Genomic DNA, 24,650 nt, shown 5'->3' with positions numbered 1-24,650 from the left:
CCCCACACATACATTGACATGCACACAGACGTAAAGATCACAGAAGAAATGTTTATTAAACGCTGCAGCTTTGCATGGGCCAAAAACCAATTGACCATGAGGAAAGTGATGCACGCAAACACACAGCAAACCAAACTACCACTACTTAAGCAACAACAACAAAAGACATCTGTCCTAGACAGATGCCAATAATAACTGATGACAAACAGTTTGTGACATAAAAAGATAGCCATGCTTCGGTGTGAGCAAACCTGAGGGCTAAACTACCACATAGCACAGAGCTCAACACACCTATCCTTTCATTTCATTTGCTGGCTTGGCAAAACTTGACAAAACCTAAAATTTAAATGATAAATTGCGATAGGCAATCCAAGTTTTCTTCATCAGGGTCTGTGCAGAGTTCCAGATAAAGGGCAAGCAACATTTCACCCTTCTTCTACACAAAACAGACCAATTCAGTACCACCTATTTTAGACAAGAAAAGCAGGTCTTTCAAATATATTGTGTCATCAATAGACCTGTCAACAGTACTGCTGAAAGTCTGTTTTTTGAACCAAATCAATCATAGAACATTAGCTATAGTAGCACTGGGTTTGGAACATGCATCAATCATAATGTGCTGAGGGATCTAGTCAGACTTGGGAATACCTGCAGATGATTGGTGGCAAAAGAAAATATGTCACAATGACCCAGCAGCAGTAAATGTCCCTTTGTTCTTCTTTATTGCACACTATACAAGTGGTAAAAGATGTACTTTTTCTAGGTCTTCCAAAAGTATTGTGTGTAATTCTATGGTATTATATGGCAATTCATTGACTTTAGGGAATGCCAGTGACTGGGGCTGTCTGGATGGTAGAAGTAGATAATTACGTTTTGGAACTATGACATTTTTTAAAGACTAATAATGACAACTTGAGAGTTGTCAACATAGCCTAGTTCATTTCAGCCTTTATCCTAACACACATCATCAGCAAGAAACTTCTGGAAATGCATTATCTAACCAGGTTTATTTAACTTGGTTTCTAAAAATATACATTAATTAATCACATAAGTTGGCCCTACAAATAGCTGCAAGAGCACTAGCAGCAAACCGATGAGGACATTAGTAAGAAGGACAAGGAGGCATGTGGTGTACAAAATAAATGATATATCCCACTTCCGAGGAGAAAAGTCAGACTGTAGGTGCTGTCTGTTTACTAAAAGTTCCAATTAAGATTTCTCTTTATGAGGTGAAGAGATAAAAAACGGAGAAGGAACCATAAAGGCAAATGTCACACACAGTCAAGGAAAGCCTACTCAAGCTAGAGATGTGGTCTAATAAACTCCACAAAGATATCCAAATACCATGCTCTAATTATGTTATCAACATATTCGTCTAACATCAAAGTGAGCTTTTTATTAAAAAAAATGACCATGCCCTTTTTCGTGTCTCTTATTCAAGCGTAGTCTAATCAAATGCATCCTAAAACTTGCTTCTTTGAAAAGTTTGGACCAACCTGAAAACTTTACTTCAGTTCACTCGTGTTGTTTCTGAACATTTGTACTCAAGACAAGTTTTGCTTTCAATAAATGTCACTATATCAATTGCACTGGACACTAGAGAACCATTTCAAGACCCAGCAAATTTCACAAGGAAGATTTCAGCTTAAAGTCCTTTGCTGTTTTTCTATCTTGCCGAGGTATAGCCTATTTATCATCTTACCACCATTCAATGCCAGCTAAGTTTAAGTATATGTTAACTGCATCAATGACAGCAGTGATTTCCCAAGTATTCTCGCTTGTGAACCCTACAAAAAGTCACTTGCATACACTGTCAGGCCTGTTGTGAGCAATTGAAGCAAAGAACAATTTTCTGTTCAATTTTGTTCCATTTGAATAACATTTAAAGGCCTCAGTAGACAGATTTCCCCTTACAATGAAAAATAAACAATTTTATGAAGCAGAAACATGTTTTTCCTCCTCATTTTTCCGTTAGTCATTTTACTATCCTTCATTATCTTGCAACTAGATGAAGAGTCGTTACCCAAAGGATTGGAACAAATGCTTTTATAGAATGGATAACACATGCAGCTCTCAAATACTGACAGATGAGAAAAAGTCTTGTTTTTTCAGTGGTTTCAGTGATCACAGCTTATCTAATACTGGTGTAAGAGCTACTGATCATGTTTCCAGTGGGGATTCAAGCACTTTGACTTTAGTATGGAGGTATGCTGATATAAGTCAGAGATTTTATTTAAAAGGTCATGTATTGATCTTTTATACAAAAATAATAATAAAAAAAAACAATTAAATGAATGTTATTCATCCCAGTGTTAGCCTTTTGATGCTCTCCACAGTCTATCCAAATGTCCAGATGGACAGACTTACAGTGTGTGTGTTGTCTTTATGAATGACTTCATGTGGGTGTGTCACTGGAGGCCACAAGACAGTGAGATGCCTCCTGACTGGCAGAAAGAGACTGTGACTGTGACAGTGAGTGAAACATCTGCAAGCATTTAACCTTAAAACGTCTGCAAGCATTCAGCTTTAATCTAATGACAGTTTTGTGCAAAAGCTTTTTTTTTTTGTTTCCATCAGTGGCCTGTAGAGGTCCCTCTTGTACTATGACAATGGTCAGATGTGTGCGGTTGTAAGTAGGAGCAGTGTTCGGGGGTCTCCGTACATACCTTTTTAAATACCTGTTCTGGCTAAAGGTGACATTGCATAAAAAAGTTTGAATGTTAGTAAGTTAAATTTTTTGCATACAGTAAAAGTAAATTTGCTTTATTTTACTCAAAGTCAGCGTGTTGAGAGCATAAAGAAATAGGATAAACATTGCCAATGTAACGTGTGCTGCTTGTTTTGTCAATGCAAATGCTTCTTTTTACCAATATAAAGTATATTGCAGAGAGAGAGAGCAACAGAGGTACCCTTCACATGTTTGCCTGTGACAGTTGCTCTAAGTAGGTCAGTCAGTACATCGGGCCCCTCGCCAGTATCATCAGAGCGTCTGCTAAGAACCTTGTTATCATCTTTGACCAACATCTGAATTTTGAATCTTACATGTCATCCAGCCTTGCTTCCTTTATCTCAGAAATATAGAAAAAAAATCAAATCTTTACTGTAATTCATTAATTTGGACCTCTTCTTGACTTTTGTAACTCACTTTTCACAAGCATCCCCATAGCCTGTCTCCAATTGGTGCAGAACGCAGCAGCAAGGCTGCTAAAAAATGTAACCAGTGCTCATATATCAAACCTTTTCTTGCTGTACTTCCCTCTGTCCCAGTGAAATTCAGAATCCACTTTAAAATCCTATTATTAACATATAAAGCACTAAGCTCCTGCTCATATATCAGAGCTATGAAGATCTTATCACTGATACCGACTTCTCATCTGATCTCCTAATTACTCATATTTTGAATCCAGAGCTGATTACACTTTTGAGGTTGTAGTACCCAAATTTAGGAACAGTCTTCTTCAGCCTAACAGGTTTGTTTGCTGAAAACTCATTTTTATAGATTAGCTTTCCCTTAATCTTTTCACCATTATTTGGGCAATACTGTGGATCTATTTTTGTGTATGAAAGTGTGTACGTTGGAATGAATGTCTTACTCTATGGTTGATTATGAGTCTGTATGTTGGAACGTGTATATCTCTAACGTGTGGCTTTTATTCAAACTGTGAAGCCAGACAATATATTAATCAATCCATTTTTCCTCCACTTATCTAATTTAGGGTGGAGAGGAAGATGCAGGGTAGACCTCGGACAGCTCCCCAATCTATTGCTGGACAGTGACAATATATTAATGGTACCACTTTACAATAAGGCTCCCCTTATAGATGCTAATAAATAGTTTATAGCTATATTATTAATTAATTTGTAAATGCTTTATAAACCATTATTAATGGTTTATTATGCATTAGTTAAGGGTGAGAAAGAGGAAAAAAACTGACCGGTTTCTTGCCAAATAGTGAGCCAAATGTGTTCACCTATATATTTCATCTAGAGTTGCTATATTAAACATTTCAGACTAAGTTACTATCCTGTAAGCACAATCAGCATTTGTAAACATATTTTTTATCATAGAAAATTGTACTTCAGAAATGCATTATAAATATCCACAACTATCAATCGGAGCTTTGTTGTAAAGTGTAAGGCATAAAACCATTTATTAATGTATAATAAATATTTATAAATGCCAAATGGGAGCCTTATTGTAAAGTGTAAAGCATGACACCATTTATTTATGACTAATAAACATTTATAAATGCCAAATGGGAGCCTTATTGTAAAGTGTAAAGCATAACACCATTTATTAATGACTACTAAACATAAATGACAAAAGAGAGTTTTGTTGTAAAGTTTAAAACATGTCAACATTTATTAAGGACTAATAAACATTTATAAATGCCAAATGGGAGCCTTATTGTAAAGTGTAAAGCATAACACCATTTATTAATGACTACTAAACATTTATAAATGACAAAAGAGAGTTTTGTTGTAAAGTTTAAAACATGTCAACATTTATTAAGGACTAATAAACATTTATAAATGACAAATGGGAGCCTTATTGTAAAGTGTAAAGCATAACACCATTTATTAATGACTACTAAACATTTATAAATGACAAAAGATAGCTTTGTCGTAAAGTTTAAAACATGTCAACATTTATTAATCACTAATAAACATTTTTAATTGCCAAAAGTGAGTCTTAAATGTATAATGTCACCATTTATAACACTTAGACCTAAATTACAATCAGTGCTTGAAATAACATTTAACTATTGTCAAAAATGGCAATGTATTGTAAGAGTAACACATGTAACATTAAATGTGTTTTTTAAAACACCAAACAGTCACCCACTCCAAAAAAAGTTCATGCCAGACTGGTTCAAACTGGAAATATTTTTTGTATGTCCTTAAATAAGCGTCCCAGTGGTCCATCAGGGTGTCGCGCTCCAGTTCCTCCTTAAGAAAAGTCAGTTTCTCTCGCTCCTTGTTAAGAAGGGCAGTTGCAGTAGGGGCAGGATTAGAAGAAGAATCTAAAGAACAAACAATTATTAAATTACAATACTAAAATAATTTATAATCTAAACTTGGGAAACTCAAATAAAATATTGATTAAAAACGGTTACAACTTGAATTTATAAAAAGCCACTTTGTAAAAATTATGTTATATACACATGTGGTGGTTCAGACATTTCTAAAACAAGGCAAATAATTCTTATGTGTACTGCCTTACCAGGGTGTTTAATATAAATTTAATGATGCACATAAACAAAACTAAAAATATACAACTAAGTGATATCAATCGTTTGGAATAACCAATAGTAATAGAGCTATTCACATGTTATGTGATGTTAGTTAGCCACATGAAGGTGAGTATAATGCTAGCTAGCTAGCAGCCAAATGGCTCGGTAGGTAGCTAGCTAGCTAGCATTATACTCACCTTCATGTCTAACTGCTGACGTCGTTGGCTTAGTGCAATCTAGATCATCCAGTCTCTGCTTTTTGTATCTCTTCAAACGTGTGCTAACTGTGTAAGTCGCAGACGCACACAAATTTTTATCTTCTGCTCCATCCATGGTGCAGCAACTTGAACGAGCGCCTTCAGTGTGTCTGTTCGTGCCCCTTTGGCTTGACCTTCCAGAGCGCTCCACTGCCTGTCGCGCTCTGAGAGGAGGGGCTTTCCTTAATAAAGTTAACTGTGATTGGATGGTTGTATAAGCTCCTCTGCGTTTAAATTAAATTTGTTTTCCCTCCCTTTGGCGGCAGAACATATTTCTTTAGCATGAATCCAGCGGGTTAGATCTACATAACAAAGTCGGAGATACATTATAACAGGTGAGACAATCCTCTTTTTTGCGTGGGACTATTTTTGATTATAGGGCTTGTTTTATATAGCATGTGAAGTTCTTTAACTCTGAACCGATTTGCACTAGACTCCCATAGAGTATTTTACGGTGTTTCGAGGTGATAATAAAATAAATTACTCATTTTTTCCCACCAGAATGTCTCTGGGAATGAGATTGCGCGCCAGAATAGAAGGAAAACAAACTAAATATAAGGCACTAAGGCTCATTAAATGGCTGCAGAAGAAACACCTGCTAAAAAAGAAGCTTAGATGTCCTGTTTGTCACCATAAGATGAAAATGATTTCCGTGGTGAAGAAAGACCAATATATGTGGTATGTATAATGCATGATAATGTAGTGCATGTAGTAAATATAACAAAATATTTCGGTTATCAATGCAAGAGGGAGCATTAACCTCTTTTCATTATTATTTTCTTCATACTTAATTTTGTGATTATCTTTTCAATTAATGCTCTTGTTTAAGGGTCCATTTCTTTACTTAACTCATTTGTATGTTCTCAGGTGCTGCAAAAGAGCAAGTCATAGGAAAGTTTCCAGAACAATTAGAACTAGCTCCCTCTTTGAGAAATCAAAAACATCTCTTTTCAGTTGGATGAAGTTCATTTACAGGTATATGTAGATGTAGACATTAATAGCAATGCACCTTTCATAATTGAACACCAATACGAGACTTGTGAAATAAAATTAGGGCCTCAGTAAGTAATAATTGCCTCAATTTCTATCACAGATTTTCACAAGGGCTCAGGCTCAGACAAATAGATATGATCGATGATGAAGTGGCTGGCAGCTCCAGAACACTAAGTAGCATGGCAAGACACATTCGACATGTTTGTATACGTGCAATTAAAAGACACAGAATAAACAATGGACACCGTCTTGGTGGTGACAGAGAATTTGTGGTTATAGATGAAAGCTGTCTCCGTCATCAGCGAAAGGTTGGTAAACTCTCAGACAGGTTTGTTAGAATCAATGCAGATCTGAATGTGTCCTCTAAACATGGAAACCTTTACCATAAGTTAAAAAAATTAGTAGAAGCAACCATCTTTTTGAATGTTTCTTTGTAGATATTCTGTTTAATTTTATTCTTTTTGTTTTCAGTATGCACGTGGACGCTTTGGAAATGCATGGAAAAGGAAGAAATGGGTATTTGGAATGATGGGAATTAAAGACAAAAGGCGAAGGCTCGTGTTAAAACTTGTTGAAAAACGATCAAGGCGCCACCTTGTTCCTCTGATCAGACAGCATGCTAAGTTGGGTAGTGCCATTATCAGTGATGAGTGGAGAGCCTACAAGAATGTTTTGACAAACATAGGGTACAGACATTACACTGTAAATCACAGCAGGTGGTTTGTAGATCCTCAATCTGGCAGTCATACACAGCATATCGAAAGGGCTTGGATGACCATCAAAGGACATGTCCGTAGACTAAGGAAATCGCACTGAGAAGTTGCTGGAGGAACACCTGATGGTTCTTGAGTGGTCATCTTGGCTTGGTTCGCGACACCCTGATGGACCACTGGGACGCTTATTTAAGGACATACAAAAAATATTTCCAGTTTGAACCAGTCTGGCATGAACTTTTTTTGGAGTGGGTGACTGTTTGGTGTTTTAAAAAACACATTTAATGTTACATGTGTTACTCTTACAATACATTGCCATTTTTGACAGTAGTTAAATGTTATTTCAAGCACTGATTGTAATTTAGGTCTAAGTGTTATAAATGGTGACATTATACATTTAAGACTCACTTTAGGCAATTATAAATGTTTATTAGTGATTAATAAATGTTGACATGTTTTAAACTTTACGACAAAGCTATCTTTTGTCATTTATAAATGTTTATTAGTGATTAATAAATGGTGTTATGCTTTACACTTTACAATAAGGCTCCCATTTGGCATTTATAAATGTTTATTAGTCCTTAATAAATGTTGACATGTTTTAAACTTTACGACAAAGCTATCTTTTGTCATTTATAAATGTTTAGTAGTCATTAATAAATGGTGTTATGCTTTACACTTTACAATAAGGCTCCCATTTGGCAATTATAAATGTTTATTAGTCCTTAATAAATGTTGACATGTTTTAAACTTTACGACAAAGCTATCTTTTGTCATTTATAAATGTTTAGTAGTCATTAATAAATGGTGTTATGCTTTACACTTTACAATAAGGCTCCCATTTGGCAATTATAAATGTTTATTAGTGATTAATAAATGTTGACATGTTTTAAACTTTACGACAAAGCTATCTTTTGTCATTTATAAATGTTTAGTAGTCATTAATAAATGGTGTTATGCTTTACACTTTACAATAAGGCTCCCATTTGGCAATTATAAATGTTTATTAGTGATTAATAAATGTTGACATGTTTTAAACTTTACGACAAAGCTATCTTTTGTCATTTATAAATGTTTAGTAGTCATTAATAAATGGTGTTATGCTTTACACTTTACAATAAGGCTCCCATTTGGCATTTATAAATGTTTATTATTCATTAATAAATGGTTTTATGCTTTACACTTTACAACAAAGCTCCGATTGATAGTTGTGGATATTTATAATGCATTTCTGAAGTACAATTTTCTATGATAAAAAATATGTTTACAAATGCTGATTGTGCTTACAGGATAGTAACTTAGTCTGAAATGTTTAATATAGCAACTCTAGATGAAATATATAGGTGAACACATTTGGCTCACTATTTGGCAAGAAACCGGTCAGTTTTTTTCCTCTTTCTCACCCTTAACTAATGCATAATAAACCATTAATAATGGTTTATAAAGCATTTACAGATTAATTAATAATATAGCTATAAACTATTTATTAGCATCTATAAGGGAAGCCTTATTGTAAAGTGGTACCATATTAATATTATGCAATTTTACAAAAAATACCACACATTGTGAAATTATTAACTGTCTCATTGCAGTAATATGAAGCCACCTATTTGAATACTCAGTGCCTTGGGCAGATATTGTACATGTTTTTTCATACATCATGTTAACCAAGAGAGTTTCAGTGAAATACAAACACTTTGCTATGTCTCTCGGTCTGTTCTCTTGGTTTTCCAGATCTTTTCTTAACTTCCACAATTTTCTTTAACATGAAGTTCTTAATGATTTTTTAGAAATGGGAAACTGCAAGCTCAGAGTGCTTTGATATCTTTTTATAGTCCTTCCCTGTTTTGTAGGCACCAATTTGCTTCATTTTCACATCCTTACTCAGTTGCTTAAGGAAGACTTTGTTTGCACAGTGCTGTGTTAAGGTCTGAACACTCAGTCAAACTCATCAATATCTGGGAAAACAGGTAATTTGTGCAGTATTGCATACAAATTACATGTGGGGTAACTTCAAGTGAGGTTAAAGCCTTTCTCATGGCTGAAAAATAAGCTTAATTCAGTCAGCCAAACTATATGAAAAGCGTAAATATTACATGCATATGTACAGCTCTGAGTTGTCTAGGGCTTTGACTTGATTTCTCGCCACAAGAAAAAACCAAGCTCAGCACAGCAGGAGGAGGGGAGTAATGGTACTGACTTGGGGAAAGGTAAATTCGCAACCTACACGTGGGCACTACAGTAAAGGAGGGAGTTATGAAATGCTCATTACTGCCAGAAGCAGTAGCAGCCTCAAATCCCAGCACAGTTTCGGTGAGCGGTATGGTACCAGGCAGCAAAAAACTGAGGGGCACATGTTAAACCCACTACCGGCATTCAAAGAGTCCATTGGGTCGATTTCACCATGTGAATGGGAATTTAATTTTTAAGCCACAAAGTTTTGTTATTCAGCTTCCAACATTAAAGTCAGATAACAACCCAATTTAATCCACTAAGTGTAGCTGAATGAATACCGAGGTACTGATATCATTACTAATAAGTCTTGGTTAAATATCAATACTTGCCTCAGTTGGATTGTTACCAAAAATAAATTGCTCTCTTGCTCTTCCTAGTGTCTGCAATTTTTCTGTGTAGCTTTTTTTTGCTCAACACATTTCTTAATTATCATAGAGAAAAGCCTAGGGTTTTATCAAGCTTCTTTCCTACATACTGTACGTTTGGTAATAACATGGTAATAAAAAATGACTGGAAACACTCGGTGCTGCTTAGTATCAGATTAGAAGATGATTTTGTGCTATTGCCTACCATCCATTACCCTGACCACCACCTCTCACTTTCATTTTTCACCAGTGCTTCCTGGATTGACGCTGAACACTGCATGGGTCATGAGCCATGCACTACTGAATTATAGATGCAAGTAATTTCTAGGAAGATTAAATCTAGGCTCACATCTATGTGCCATGCATTTAAAGGGTAGCAGGTAAAAGGTGTGGGATGACAAGAAAAAAATGTACTTTCACAATATAATACTATAAAGAAAGTAGCCACCAAATATTATAAGATAAAATAAAAGAAACAAATCAGCAGTTAAAGATTACATCAGATGTCACCAAAACAGTTGGGAGTTTTTCTTAAGGTATCAGTATAGAGTTTGGAAAAATTTGGATGGTTATTGTATGCACAGTGAGGAAAACATCAAACATCAATTTTATATCCTGTGATATCAAGAAACCATAATATTTCCTAAGAATGTCATTTTGCACTCAACGTCTCCTACCATTGCAACCGAAGTTCCGAAATGAACTTTGTTTTTGCTTATGTGAACATGTCTGTATAATCACGTTGTATTACCAGCGACAGTAGTCAATCTCGGGAAGGCACTCCCATATACAACGCCCAGAAGGTTTTAGAGATAAATAAATTATAATTTAAGAGCCCTTCTATCTCTGGTGATAACTTTTAGCTTATTTCAATCTTTCAGTGACAGCATGCACTATGTATTTGTGTACATATGTGTGAAACCTGGTAAAATACACCACGTGTTGACCTGAGTCAACACAGTTTAACCTAAATAGATGGAAAGAGACGTGAGAGCAACTTTAGAAGGACAGTGAGTGACAGAAAGATGGAGTCAGATTAGAGCAAGGCCCAGATAAGTGTGCTGGAAGGAGCTGAAGAGGGGAAGAGAGAAATTGGAGACATGGTGACAGAGATATGTAAATGACAGAGAGAGGCGCGCTGAGAGTAGATGCTCAGAATGGTGGAAGTGGAAATGTCTGTCTGGTGACATGTGCATTAGCATCTCATCAGCGGAAGAAGGCCATGACATTGAATGGAGGTGACACAGTGAGATATGTAGTAGCCAAGAAGAACTCTTTAAGTCTTCTTCTTCTTTATATAGTCTGTCACTCTTGCTTTCTCTGTGACCCCTCATTCCACTCCTTTCAGTTTTTTAAAGTTCTGTTTTTTTTCCTCTCTGTGTTTGCTGTCACTGTATTTTATTTTTTCTCTACCCTTTCTCAAAGGAATAAGCACCACTCCATTAGCCCAAAGCCACGTCCTCAAAGATTAATCTCAGACTGCAAAAATAAATGCCAAGTTTCTGCTTCTTTCACTTGACCTCAAATTCTTTACGTGACTTTGGGTGTTTTTATGCGCATGTAATGCACCAGTTTAAAGAATCTTAAATGTCAACTGTGCACCTTGGAGCTATTTTAGTGCAGCTAACAAACCTTTTTGCTTAATCTCTGTGTCATATTGTAAGTTGCTGGTTACTTGAATATGATATGCAAGAACTGAAGAAGCCTCTCAGATGAGAGGTGAAACATCTTCACAAAACTTAAAGAAGTCCCGTTGCTTCTTGTTCCAAGCTACTTATACTAACATGACCTGTCACCTACACAGACACTAGCTAAAACAGTAATAATTGGCACTATAAAAAAAAAATCCATCCATCCATCTTTTACCACTTTTCCAGGTTTGTGCAGGGGAAGCCAAGCCCTCTGGCACCTCTGAAAGTCAGTCAAAGATCTCCGTCTGCATCAGAACGTATGGCCTAGGGTTTGTCCTGGAGGCTTTCTAGTCAAATATCAGAACCATCTCAATTAGCTCCTTGTGAACAACTCCACTCTGAGCCCCTCCCAAAAAACTGAGCTTCTCGCCCTATAAAGCTGAGGCAAGACATCCTTTGGAGCCTATTTCCCCCTTTTGTATCAAAGATCTTATTGTTTGGGTTACTACCCACAGCTCGAAGCCATTAGTGAAAAGAATAAACAGAATCTGAGACAAAGGGCAGTCTTGGCAGAGTCCAGTGTGCACCAGGAATGAGTATGACTTATTGCAATGCAGACCAAGCTCTCACTGCAGTTGTACGGAGACCAGAAAGCCCTCAACATGAGACCGATACCCAATACTCCTAACAGGATGCCCCAAGGATACATGTAGATTGGTTGGCCAAATTCCAAATCCCAAAGAAAATTCCAAAATGTGGGATAAATAAAGTATTTCTTATTTTATCTTACCTTATCTTATTCCCCTGAAGTTGGAACACACCCTCTGATCCCCTGAAAAAAGAAACAATGAGCTGGGTGTGCAGTTCAGAAGCAATGCTCCAGACCTCAATGTCACAGAGGCGTGTCAGTCTTGACAACCCCACAACATCCAGAGCCTAAATAAAACTGAACTGATTATTGCATACCAGGCTAGCATGGTGTGTGTTTATCTCTCATATTCAAGATGGAGTAGGCTCCATCACAGACAGAGCAGCAGATGTCCGGGCAGCCTGACGTGGCCTCTCTACTCACCCACAAACGGGCAGCATATTGACAGTCTACATTCAGTGCGACAATAGTCATAACGATTGATTCACAAGCTGCACTACACACTGCTTCCACAAAATCTTGATATTTTCTGTTTAGAACTAGCGAAGTCACTATAGTATGGTTGTAGCGCATATGTAGAACATGTCATTTGAAAGGTCATTCAGAGAAATGAAGACACACAACACAAATGGAAAGAGGTAAGTGAATTGTATTCACTTATTTTACTTCTATTTCTTTATACACTAAACTGCAGCTGGAGAGGCAAATGTCAATAAGGTGTTAACTGCTGCCACGTCATCTCCTAAGCCCAGATACACTAAAAGTATGTCTATATGTGATGTGTATGTGCATTCCTATGGGTGTGAATAAGTCCTTGTAAAATAAGTAAAGGAAATAGGATTCTGTGTCGTAATAGGGCTTCCTAAAGAGTGATTGTCAGTGTCTTTGGAAAGAAATTACATTTGCATTTTGTATGTGACGCCCACTGAAGTGTGAGCTCACTTAACCTAATTTATACTTCTGTTGTTTCTATTGCAAATGTAGGCATTGCCATTTGAAAATACTGTTAATTAACTGATTTAAGCTCAGGATATAGTTTCTCAGCAAGGACACTTTGTATTTGTAGATGGCAATGTGGTTTAACCTGATCATTACACTCAGAATCACATGTTTCATGTTTTCCCTCATAATGGCTGAAAAGTCAGCAAAGACAAGGCGCATCTCATTGTCTTTCTTGTTTCCAGCTTAGGATTTCTCCCAGGTTTCTCTGTATTTTCAGACCATCTCCCATGGCCTTCTGTTATAGCCTTTCTCCAGGTAAGCTCCAGGAATTTGTGTGACCCTCAAAACTGACTTTGACTTTGAGCACTTGGAATTCATGCATCAGTAAGTTTTATGTGTTCATCTAATGTTACACGTATCGCCAGATTGTCTCTAATATGCAGTCGACACACACAATCCACGCTGAATAGAATTTCAGTGCATCTGTCAATGCAATGTAGCAACACACAACCCGATTCAAGTGGTGTGTGTTGCCACTTGTCTGAGATAATCAGCCCTTATCTGTTGTTTCACTAATTTAGCTCTCCTTACTTCAAGGACAGAGAAAAAAATGGCTAGTTAAAAAGAAAAAAAAACCCCAAAACAAACAAAGAAAAGCCATATGTGTGACTCTTCAGATGTGTGTTACAGGGAGTTTCTGACTTCATTATAGTTGTAAAGCTCTTCACTGAGTCGAGCTTCAGAATTAATAATGCATAATTGAAACATTAATGATGCCTCTTTCTAACTGTAGACAATGAGTTCCAACCATTTTCATTATAATTATCCATTCTGGACCATTAGATGAAAATGCCTGTAAATTGTTGTCTATGTTTGGAGAGAGATACCGAGATGAGTGTGCAGGGACTGTCTTCAAAGTGCAAGTCTGGAAAAATTTTGAGACAGTACAAAAATATCGTGTCCCTAACTTATTAGAGAAAATATTTAATAATTTCAATTCCAAAATAACATCACACTTTATATATATATATATATATATATATATATATATATATATATATATATATATACGAGTCACTGGAACTCTATTCTTACATAAGATATTCTCTCACTTGGTGTTATGTCGTGGTTGATGTACAATTGTGATTAATCTGATGAGTACAAATGCCATTGCACATGATTCACATCACAATCCTACCCAGCAGGCTCTGCAAGTGACCAGTCACCATCACTGAAATAAATCATATGATGAAGATAATTACTTATTTCAAAATACTGATTTCTAGTGAATTTTGTTTCTACAGAGAGAAGTGGACCCAACCCATTCCAGAAAAAAATCCTTTCCTTTCCTTTCCTTTCCTTTCCTTTCCTTTCCTTTCCTTTCCTTTCCTTTCCTTTCCTTTATTAACTCACTTTCCCCTGTCTACCACTTATACTGAAGGAAACAGCTCTCTTTCCATCTGACCCTGTGCAATATCAGCATAACATTGTTAGGTGATTACTTGCTGAGGGAGCAAGATGTAACCGGTTACAGAATATCACGCAGCACCGCTTGATTAACAATCTGTCTGAGACATGTTGTGCAACGGCTGCTTTCCTCCAGCGGTTTTGGCTGCTGCCTCAAAGGACAGCAAAGGGACAGCAACTAGAGTCCAAGAGCATTAATAGAATCTGACGCAGCCAGTCAGTAGTGTATATATACATGTATGTGTGCGTGTGTGCGTATGTGTGTGTGTTTGCCTGTGACAGAAAACAGAAGGATAAGTGGGAAAGGTACAGCACTCACTGTAGAGACATACAGAGACATCTTTCACCATATTGCTCTGTCTTTCTTCTTTTACTGACTCAAACACCCCTTCTCACTTGTCTTTGTGGTTCTCTCTCTGCTTCCTCCATTCCTCACCTTCATATGCAAATGAGTAATGGTGAGTAGTACCTAATATGCTTCAGTCTCACCTACGCTAAAAGGGAAACAGTGACACGATCCAGCCCAGTATGAAATACGACACTCGGATTCTCATAAGCACATTTCCAAAAACTTTTCAAAAGTTCGTGACTCTTGAAGAGGAAAGAAAAAAGAAAGATGCCCTTTGTGGAAATAGTGGTTGAGAAAGCTGTACTTGTGCCTTAGAATGCAGGGTTTGTGAAGAGAAGAAACAACAATGGAGCCAGAGAAAGGGGGAAAAAATACAGACGAATAGAAGCAAGCACAGAGAGACAATGTACAGGCAGAAACTGAGCATGACAGAGCATCTGTGTCTCTACATACTCCCCCACAAGTGAGAGTGATAACAAAAGACAGAGAGACACAGAAAAAGAGGCCAAAAGTGGATGCATTTTTCTTCCCCTCAATTAAGTGGCACACTTTATTTATGGTTACTTTTCATTGCCTAGATCCTCAAGCTCTCTGTGTGCCGGGGGGTGTTTTTTAGCAAGTTGTCCCAATGACTGGGTGAAACAGATGAAAACGATGTGATTTGTTGTAGGAGTGCTATTTTCATGCCATCACTTTTTTTTCTTTTCCTGAGCTTTTTGTTGTTTTTGTTTGGTTGACACTTAGAGAAGGGGATCTTTGGCCCCCTCCGGAACTGTTCCAGTTCCAAATTCCCAGTTTGCTCATCAGCGCATGTGGGTGTGTGTGCATGCACATTTGTGTCTTTGTGTGCATATATTAGCTGTTTTCATGCTACGTATTTCAACATGAATGGATTTAAATAGAGAGCCTAAAAAGAGAAACAAAGCAACAAAGCAATCTCAATAATCATCATCACCTTAGGTGAAGGATCAGACATTGACAACCAAATGATGGAAACTGTGGGTTAAGCTGTGTTGAAAGAGTTATTCCCTCAGAAAACATGGCCTATCTTAGTCTTGAAAAGGCTGAAGTGCTCAAGAGATATTCTGATGGCTGAACATGAAGAGATCGTGTTACATAAATACAACTTAGATTTGTCATGTTTACCTTTCTTGTAAAAATGTGTCTGCTGCACGACGCATTAAAATAAATATACATGGGCATTAATACAAAATGTGTCTAAATAGATTTGAAAGAAATAACAAGCAAATTTATTCATAGTGCCAGCTACGCCTTAGTCTGGATTGTATCTGGTGTCATGGACATGTGTATCAGACTCCTGTAAAACATTGGCAGGAGGAGGCAGAAGTTTTAAAAGGAATTTTGAAGCCATGCACCCACAAGCTTAGTCATTGTGGTTATGTAAAAAAACAACAACAAATATGATGCAATGAAAACAGCTGAACTGGTTAAAGTTAACAGTGTGAAGGCAGGGTGCAGATGACAATGACAAATGACACTGTATATGTGACTATATTGTCAATATTAGGGTTAATAAAGAATATATTTACAACAGTACCTAATACCAGTGTTGATTTTATTACTATGATTGTGATAACCCTACTGCAATGCATTGATTATTTCATTTTAGACACAAAAGCACCATAACGTATTGACCCAGCTAACATTACTTAGAGTGAGTTTCTCTTCTGAGATGGAATTAAATTCTACACTAAATAAGCCAGAGGTCATACCTTACTGTCATGATTTAATGGTGTCAGTAAATGGTCTGTGGTAAAGGGCACCATTCCTGTAAATGGCCAAACTGAACAGTAGAATTTTCAAGGGACCATACAAATGAAATATGAGTTGTTCTGAAGTACACTCAACAAAAATATAAACGCAACACCTTTGTTACTGCTCCCATTCCCCATGGGATGGACGTAGAGACCTAAAATTCATTCCAGATACACAATATAACCATCCCTCCCAAACAGTGGTCACAAATCAGTCCAAATGTGTGGTAGTGGGCACATCTGCTATATTGAGATAATCCATCCCACCTCACAGGTGTGCCACATCAGGATGCTGATCTGACATCATGAGTAGTGCACAGGTGTACCTCAGACTGCCCACAACAAAAGGCCACCCTGGAATGTGCAGTTTTGTCTCACAGCAAAATGCCACAGATGCCACAAGCAATGAGGGAGCGTGCAATTGGCATGCTGACAGCAGGAATGTGAACCAGATCTGTCGCCCGTGCATTGAATGTTCATTTCTCAACCATAAGCCATCTCCACAGGCGTTTCAGAGAATATGGCAGCACATCCAACCGGCCTCACAACCGCAGACCTCGTGTAACCACACCAGCCCAGGACCTCCACATCCAGCAGGTTCACCTCCAAGATCGTCTGAGACCAGCCACCCAGACAGCTGCTGGAACAATTGGTTTGCACAACCAAACAATTTCTGCACAAACTGTCAGAAACCGTCTCAGGGACGCTCAACTGCATGCCCGTCGTCCTCATCGGGGTCTTGACCTGACTCCAGCTCGTCGCCGTAACAGACTTGTGTGGGCAAATGCTCACATTCGATGGCGTCTGGCACGTTGGAGAGGTGTGCGCTTCACGGATGAATCATGGTTCACATTGTTCAGGGCAGATGGCAGCTGAGAATGTCCCAGTTCTTGCATGGCCAGCATACTCACCGGACATGTCACCCATTGAGCATGTTCGGGATGTGCTTGACCGGCGTATACGACAGCGTGTACCAGTTCCCACGAATATCCAACAACCTCGCACAGCCATTGAAGTGGAGTGGACCAACATTCCACAGGCCACAATTGACAATCTGATAGACTCCATGCGACGATGTGTTGCACTGCACGAGGCAAATGGTGGTCACACCAGATACTGACCGGTTCTGGGTCCCCAGACCCCCAATAGCGCAAAAAACTGCACATTCCAGGGTGGCCTTTTGTTGTGGGCAGTCTGAGGTACACCTGTGCACTACTCATGATGTCAGATCAGCATCCTGATGTGGCACACCTGTGAGGTGGGATGGATTATCTCAATATGGCAGATGTGCCCACTACCACACATTTGGACTGATTTGTGACCACTGTTTGGGAGGGATGGTTATATTGTGTATCTGGAATGAATTTTAGGTCTCTACGTCCATCCCATGGGGAATGGGAGCAGTAACAAAGGTGTTGCGTTTATATTTTTGTTGAGTGTGTTTTCACAGATTTGCTGACAGCCACAGGATGTGAACTGATGTTGATAGCTGCTGCCCATTCAGCCAGTCAGTGTTGTCACCTTATAAAGATTGTATCCTGCAAACATTAAATGCTGAATGACCAATGTCATTGTTCAAAAGTCCATTCAAGTCGCTGTGTCATTAGTGAAAAATAGTTTCAAAAGGACACCTGTGCTGATGTCCGGGACATTAATCCGAGGTCTGTCGGATGTCCTTCCTGGGTGTTGGAAAGTGGGAGCAATGAGATACACAAATGGTCCAAGAAAACACTGCAGAACCCAAACATTAGTGATACCATGTCCTCAACTTACTGAACTAACTGACTGCAACTCTGACGACCAAAAAAATCACAGGCTCATAAGGCTTACATGAAAAAGGACAGAGGAACAGTTGTTAGGTGGTGTCTAGAGGTCTATACTGATAACCAGGAACACCACTAACTTCTAGAAGCCTTAACTTTTAGGTGCCATAGCCACAGCTAATGTCTGTGAATGCATCACATGGATAAACAAAAATCAATTATTTATAGTACAGAGAAAGCACATGAGAACTAAAAATGGGCTATAAATGCCACAGGATACAACATGTTTTTCCTACTAGTCTAAAGAAGGAAAATATTGAGTTAGACACTGTGGGAGCTAAATGGGTCATAATATAAAAATTAATGTTATTACCAGCCTCATTTGCTTGAAGCCAAACAATGGAGATGGACAAATGATTTGAGAGACTGTTCTTCGCCTGAAATTTAAACAAAAACAGGTATTGGATAAATTAAAAAGAATGAACTGTTAAATTTTGGAATGCACATTAATCATTAAATTAATCAAAACAAGTGAAAATTTGAATTTAATCAGACTCTCACCTCATTCAAACTCCCAGTTCAGAACTTTGGAATAAATAAATGAATAACTGCAATCAAACTTACAAGAGTTTTAGAGTTCTGAACAGTATAGATTGGTGATATTGACTCATATAACATTTACCTTTCACATTTGAAAAAGGATAACGAGGGATAAACACAATATGCATTCTGACTAAATGTGTTTAAGAAAGTTCAAAAGGAACACGTGTGAAGGATGTGTTTAAAAAAAACTGCTTTCTGCTGTATATTTGCTGTGCACGCTGTAAACACAGGTGTGCTTTCAGAAGCACAAAGAAATATGTGGGGCTCTGAGTTTCCTTACTGTGTGCGCTTCTGTTTAAGCCAATTCAAAATATGTGTAGGCTTTGTGATCCATGTAGGATGGTGCCAAGTTATGAAGGAGGATGGATACTTTTTCAGCAAGACTATCTACGTCTATTTAAAGTATAACCCACAACAACCTTGCAATCACAATAATACAAGTTACTGTAAATAAACCAAATTAATACACGTACTTTGATATGCACTCCTATGCTTAGCTATGGTACCTGTTTTTTGTGTGTGTTACTCCACTGGCTGCAAAGTCATCAATGAAGTCATTGCAGAGCTAGGCTGTGGAAGGTTTGGTTCTGAAGTCTAAAGCAGCTTTTTCTATGTTGTGTGATGCTACAGGTCACACAAAACTACTTAGATACTCTTTATAGAGTTGCTAACCCAACTCCAAACTTCTGCGTTGCTCCAGTTTTTTCTAAGTCATTTGGGAGATTTTGTGTTGTACCTGCTAACACCAACTATACCTGATTACAAGTGCACAATCTGCTGGCTCTGCTGTTTCTTCTGGTCAGAAGTCATAGTACAATAACAGAATAATGGGGTGGTGATATGGTCATTACAGGAAATGAGTTGCATTTGAAAGTCAAAATTCAGTTTAATTTAGAGGCATGGATAGATTCATGTGGGGGTTTTTTTTTTCTTTTTTTTTTTTGCTTTGGAGTCATTTACTGTGTACTTCATTAAGGTTTACATGTTAACTTATGGCTGACATGTAGTGATACAAGGGATTAAAAAATCTTCTCTCACCTGCGGTTTAATGCCTTATCTTTGTCTTTCCTAGAGTATAAATTAGACCTGAGTTGTACCCATTGTTGTGAGTAATCTGCTTCGACACCTTCTCACCAAAATAGGCTTTATTCCCAGGCTTGGTGCCATTATAGAGAATATGTTGTTATTATACTATGATGTATCTTGTCCAAGGTGCAAACAGGGACTGACTGTGACTATGATATTGGCAAATAGTTGATTAGATATTTAAAAGGTGTTTTAAAAAACATTACCAAGATAATCTAATGCATTTACATAAATCTTGTTTTATTAATCCGACCTGTTATGGCCCATATGCAGCAATAAATAGCCAAATTGTCAATACTACCACCACCACCATTCTCCAAAGATGGGTAACAATAGGCTTCCTCGATAAGTATATAATTTGTTTTACTGTAGATAGGGAAAAGAACCCAAAATTTTAAGTGATGTTTTGCAACTTTTTCACTCTAATGGGCATTACCACTGCTGATTTCTAATATTTTCAGAAATCACCTTCCCTCATACCATAAATGACTTTGACTTACATACAGAATTAGATACATAATGTAAATTTAAGTTATTTAATAATAATACAGATAACATAATAGTAGGCAGCATGTAGGGAAACATACAGCAAAGTGACATGGATGCAAGCCAGTAGAAGACATTTCATTATTTTAGAGCCTATTACACCATTAGACATTGAGATGGGGTTGAAATTGAACACTTCAGACATAACATTTTTCTAGAATTGGACCAGTCATATCTTCAGTGATGCTGGATGGCCAGAGGCATAGTGCCAATAAATGACAGTAAAAACCTTCATGTCATGTGGACTAAAACACCTGACACATTTTCAATGAAGAGACAGTAAATACATTCTTCAAGTTAATAGTGTTAAATTCTATTAATATTTAGTGCAGTTTAAAGTGGGATCACTTTAAACTGCACTACTGCTGTGTACATTTTGTGAAATAATTTAACCTGAAAAACTTGAAAAAGAATGACAGAAAAGGGATAACTGCTACTTCTCACCTATGCTGCAACCAAAAATTACAATCACAGTAACATGAATAAATGACTACCTTACTAGCTTACAGTTTAGCTAAATGCTATTTAGTTTATTTAATAGCTAAATGCTATTGCTCTGCTAATAATAAATATTATTATTCTAAAAATATACATAACAAAAGTTGTAGTTTGTGTTTGGTGTTAATTAGGAGCATTTTCTATAGTTATGTGCTAAATTAAGTTATTATCTGTGATAAGTTGTTAGTAAAAAAAAACAACAAAAACATTTTAAAACAGGAAATAAATGCATGATAGTATAATGAGATTAACAATGTCAACACATTAGCAAAAACTATTCTATATTCACAAAAGTATTCATTCACTCATCCAAATTACTGAATTTAGGTGTTGCAATCACTTCCATGGCCACAGGTGTATAAAATCAAGCATCTAGGCAGCAGAACCCTGAACACATTTAAATGAAAGAATCGGTCACTCTCAGGAGCTCAGTGAATTTCAGTGTGGCACTGTGATAGGTTGCCATCTGTGCAACAAGTCCATTCATGAAATTTCCTCACTACTAAATACTCCATTGTGTCAAGTGTAAAGTTTGGGAAGAATTATGGTCTGGGGATGTTTTTCACGAGTTAGACTCAGTCTCTGTACATGACTGCACTCGAGTGCACAAAGCAAGGTCCAATAAGCAAGCGAGTTTGGTGTGGAGGAACTTGCACAGAGTCCTGATCTGAAATTGATAGTACATCTTTGGAATGATTGAGAGTGAAGACTGTGAACCAGGACTTCTCATTCACCATCAATGTCTGGCCTCATATCTTTGCTTCTGGAAGAATGGTTAAAAATTCCCATAAACACTCCTAAACCTTGTGGAAAGCCTTCCCAGAAGGCTGCAAAGGGTGGGCTAGCACTATTGCAAACCCCATGGACTATGAAGTGGATGTCACTCACAATATAGCAATATAGTATATCTTTTCAGCTCTAATTTTATAGAGTTGCCCTCATCATGTACTACTTTCAGGTATCACATTTGTGTGCAGTGAGATGAATTTATTATCATCGAACTTTGAAACTCTCTTTGAACATTAGTGTTTTGTGATCATAAGAAGCTAGTCTCCTTGGTTTCATGTATCAAGGCAAACTGAAGGCTATACCATAAAAATTGAAATGTTTACAATTGATTTCAAAGAGTAATCCCCAAAAAGTAATCCATCAACCCATCAAAGAAAACAAAGCATTATTTTATCTGAGAACCTAAACAGATCATTGTCAGTACAGATGTTAGTTTTTCTAGCTTTACATACATTCGCCCAGGTTTGTTGCAGTTGTACTCAGAGGTTTGGGAGTGGCCAAAAATGTTTGGCAAATCCTTGCAAGCAGATTCAAAAATTGTTTATTAAAGTGTGTTTGTGTATGTGACAGCTTGCTAGTTTGCAAAAATTTGTTAAAGCAGTGAATTCTATTTCAGGCTTTTCTCTGAATATAGATCACTGAACAGGGACAACAGTGGTTGTATTCAAACTCATATGTTGCAGCAGAATCTCAATTACCTGCACTAGTGGGCCTAATATGAATGGAAAATTTATGCAAACATTTAATGCATGATTACTATTACTATCTCTGCTCTGTTTGTACAATAGGTGTGCGTGTGTATGTGTGTGCATTTATGTGTGGATGTGTATAGCTAAAGTTTGTGGAAGATTCTTCTTTTCTTGCATCAAGGTTGAATTACAATGAGATTTGCTGTGAGGGGAAATGTTTTGTAATGTATCTTGTCTCCCTTGATGTGCAGTTCAGCAGACCACTAAATCTTCTGAGGAGAAATTCAAAGTGACAGAAAACAAAAAGCAACCATATTTTTTATGTTAGCACAAACAAGAACCCGGAATAAAAGAGAAAAGCGAGCAAGAAAAAGAGAATTAACAGAAAAAGCAGATGGAACCCATCCTCTCGAGCCGTTTAATCCTTCTGCCTCGCTGTGGAACAAAGGAAAACTGGGGTGAAAAGTTTGTTTAAACCATTTCTGTGAAGATTAGCCATTCTAAGAAAAAAATGTGGAAAAATTACACATCTCTAAGTACCCTCCTCACGATGACCTGCCTACGTGTTATGTGCTCTTTACACATGGGAGCAGATGCTGTTTCACTCACCATTACAAATTGTGCTTAGTCAAAAGGTGGCACTAGTACCACACTTTGGCCTTTTGTTTTACAGGCAGTGAAAGGGGGCAAAAGAGAAGGGGTAAGGTGCAATGGAGCGGGGTGGGGGGTGGGCGGCAGTGGAGGGTAGCAAAACATTAACAGAAGAAAGTGTGTGTTGAGTATGTTTGTTTGGTGAGGCACAGGGTAAAAAAGGAAAATAAAGTTGTTGGGTTTTTTTAGGTAGTATAATTAATTTAGCAAAATGAGCCTCAAACTGAGAACATTTCTCAGGCTAAACTTCCAACCCACGTGAAGAGGGAAGGATCATTTTACACAACCTCTCATGCTAAACCTGTCCCTAAAAATGTGGAGTGACTTAAAGTCCTCATCTATGATAAAGTCAAAGAAGTGGGACAATGAGGCAAATTCCTGGGTGGACAGTAAGTGGACATGAAGAGGATGCTCAACTGGACAGGAGTGCCTAAATATTTTACTTTTTTATTATATTTGACAAACCAGAAAAAGTGCACATATGTCTGCTTCATCTCTGCTAAAAGACTTATGATATTGGTAATCTTGTGCTATAAAAAAATCTTACTTTGGAATAGTTATCTTTTTTAATATAAACAAATTCATATAGTAGACAAATAACTAAAGTATTATACACTGGATAGGGTATTAATGATGATGTGTTGAATTTCCAGCAAAATGTGTAGTCAGTAGAAGATGATTAAAAAAAGAGACTGTCCTAAACTTTTCTGCCATTTTTGACTACTATCCCATCAGTATCCATATGACCACATGACCATCTTTTAGCTCAACAGTTTTTGAAAACTTTGAGAACACTGACAAAATGGGAGTATGTGTTCAAGATGAATTCCATGCCTATACAGAATAGTTATTTTGTTCTTTTGTCCAGCAGGACATGTTTGGGAGGCATCTAAGGACATGCTGTAACTGAGCATATGACTGGATAGAAAATAACCTGGAATTGAATGTATAAAAGAGAAGAGCATAAGTATAGTGCATGGGAATGGAACTGGTGACCTACTCCATGCTTAGTAGTTTGGTGACCAGTGACCAAACTACTAAGCATGGAGTGGGTCAACTTGGGACTGGAAGAGAGACTGAGATATTTAGATCTTTTACAGTATGTGACAAGTCATTTTATCAATTATTAATAGTTTTTAAGTTCCAAGCACACTCTGTGGTTTCTAAATCTGTGTAATTTTAGATGTGCTGTAATGGAAGAGTCAGGGTCCTGGGTCTGAGCGACCCAGGATCCCTGAGCAGTTATGAATTATGTTATTATTATTGTATGTATATTTGGTGTTGCTGTCTTTCTCCCTGTTTGCGTGTGTCTGTGTGTATATGTGTTTCGGCGGGCGCCTTCAGGCCTTGTGGGTGTGGCCCTGCTGACGGTCTGGCCACACCCAAAGCCACACACCTGCTGCTGATCAGGCCTC

The 24,650-nt window shown here is 37.5% G+C and overlaps 1 protein-coding gene and 1 long non-coding RNA gene across 3 annotated transcripts in view; one reads left to right on the top strand and one right to left on the bottom strand.

Annotated features, from left to right (window-relative positions):
* Nucleotides 1-24,650, bottom strand: part of LOC309687883 (uncharacterized protein) — a 264,343-nt gene that overhangs the window by 13,933 nt on the left and 225,760 nt on the right. The window lies entirely within an intron of this gene.
* On the top strand, nt 5,515-7,880 carry LOC309688063. Of its 2 annotated transcripts, XR_014270950.1 has the most exons (5): nt 5,515-5,826; nt 5,993-6,169; nt 6,359-6,466; nt 6,585-6,792; nt 6,956-7,880. It is a non-coding gene; the product is annotated as an uncharacterized lncRNA (long non-coding RNA). The 2 variants fall into 2 exon arrangements; XR_014270951.1 differs by having other exon boundaries at nt 6,359-6,792.

Source organism: Aulonocara stuartgranti, assembly GCF_965226115.1.
Source record: "Aulonocara stuartgranti genome assembly, chromosome: 14".
NCBI classification, from domain to species: Eukaryota; Metazoa; Chordata; class Actinopteri; order Cichliformes; family Cichlidae; genus Aulonocara; species Aulonocara stuartgranti.
The sequence above is the reverse complement of the archived record's forward strand: the minus strand, read 5'-3'. Positions and strand labels throughout refer to the sequence as shown.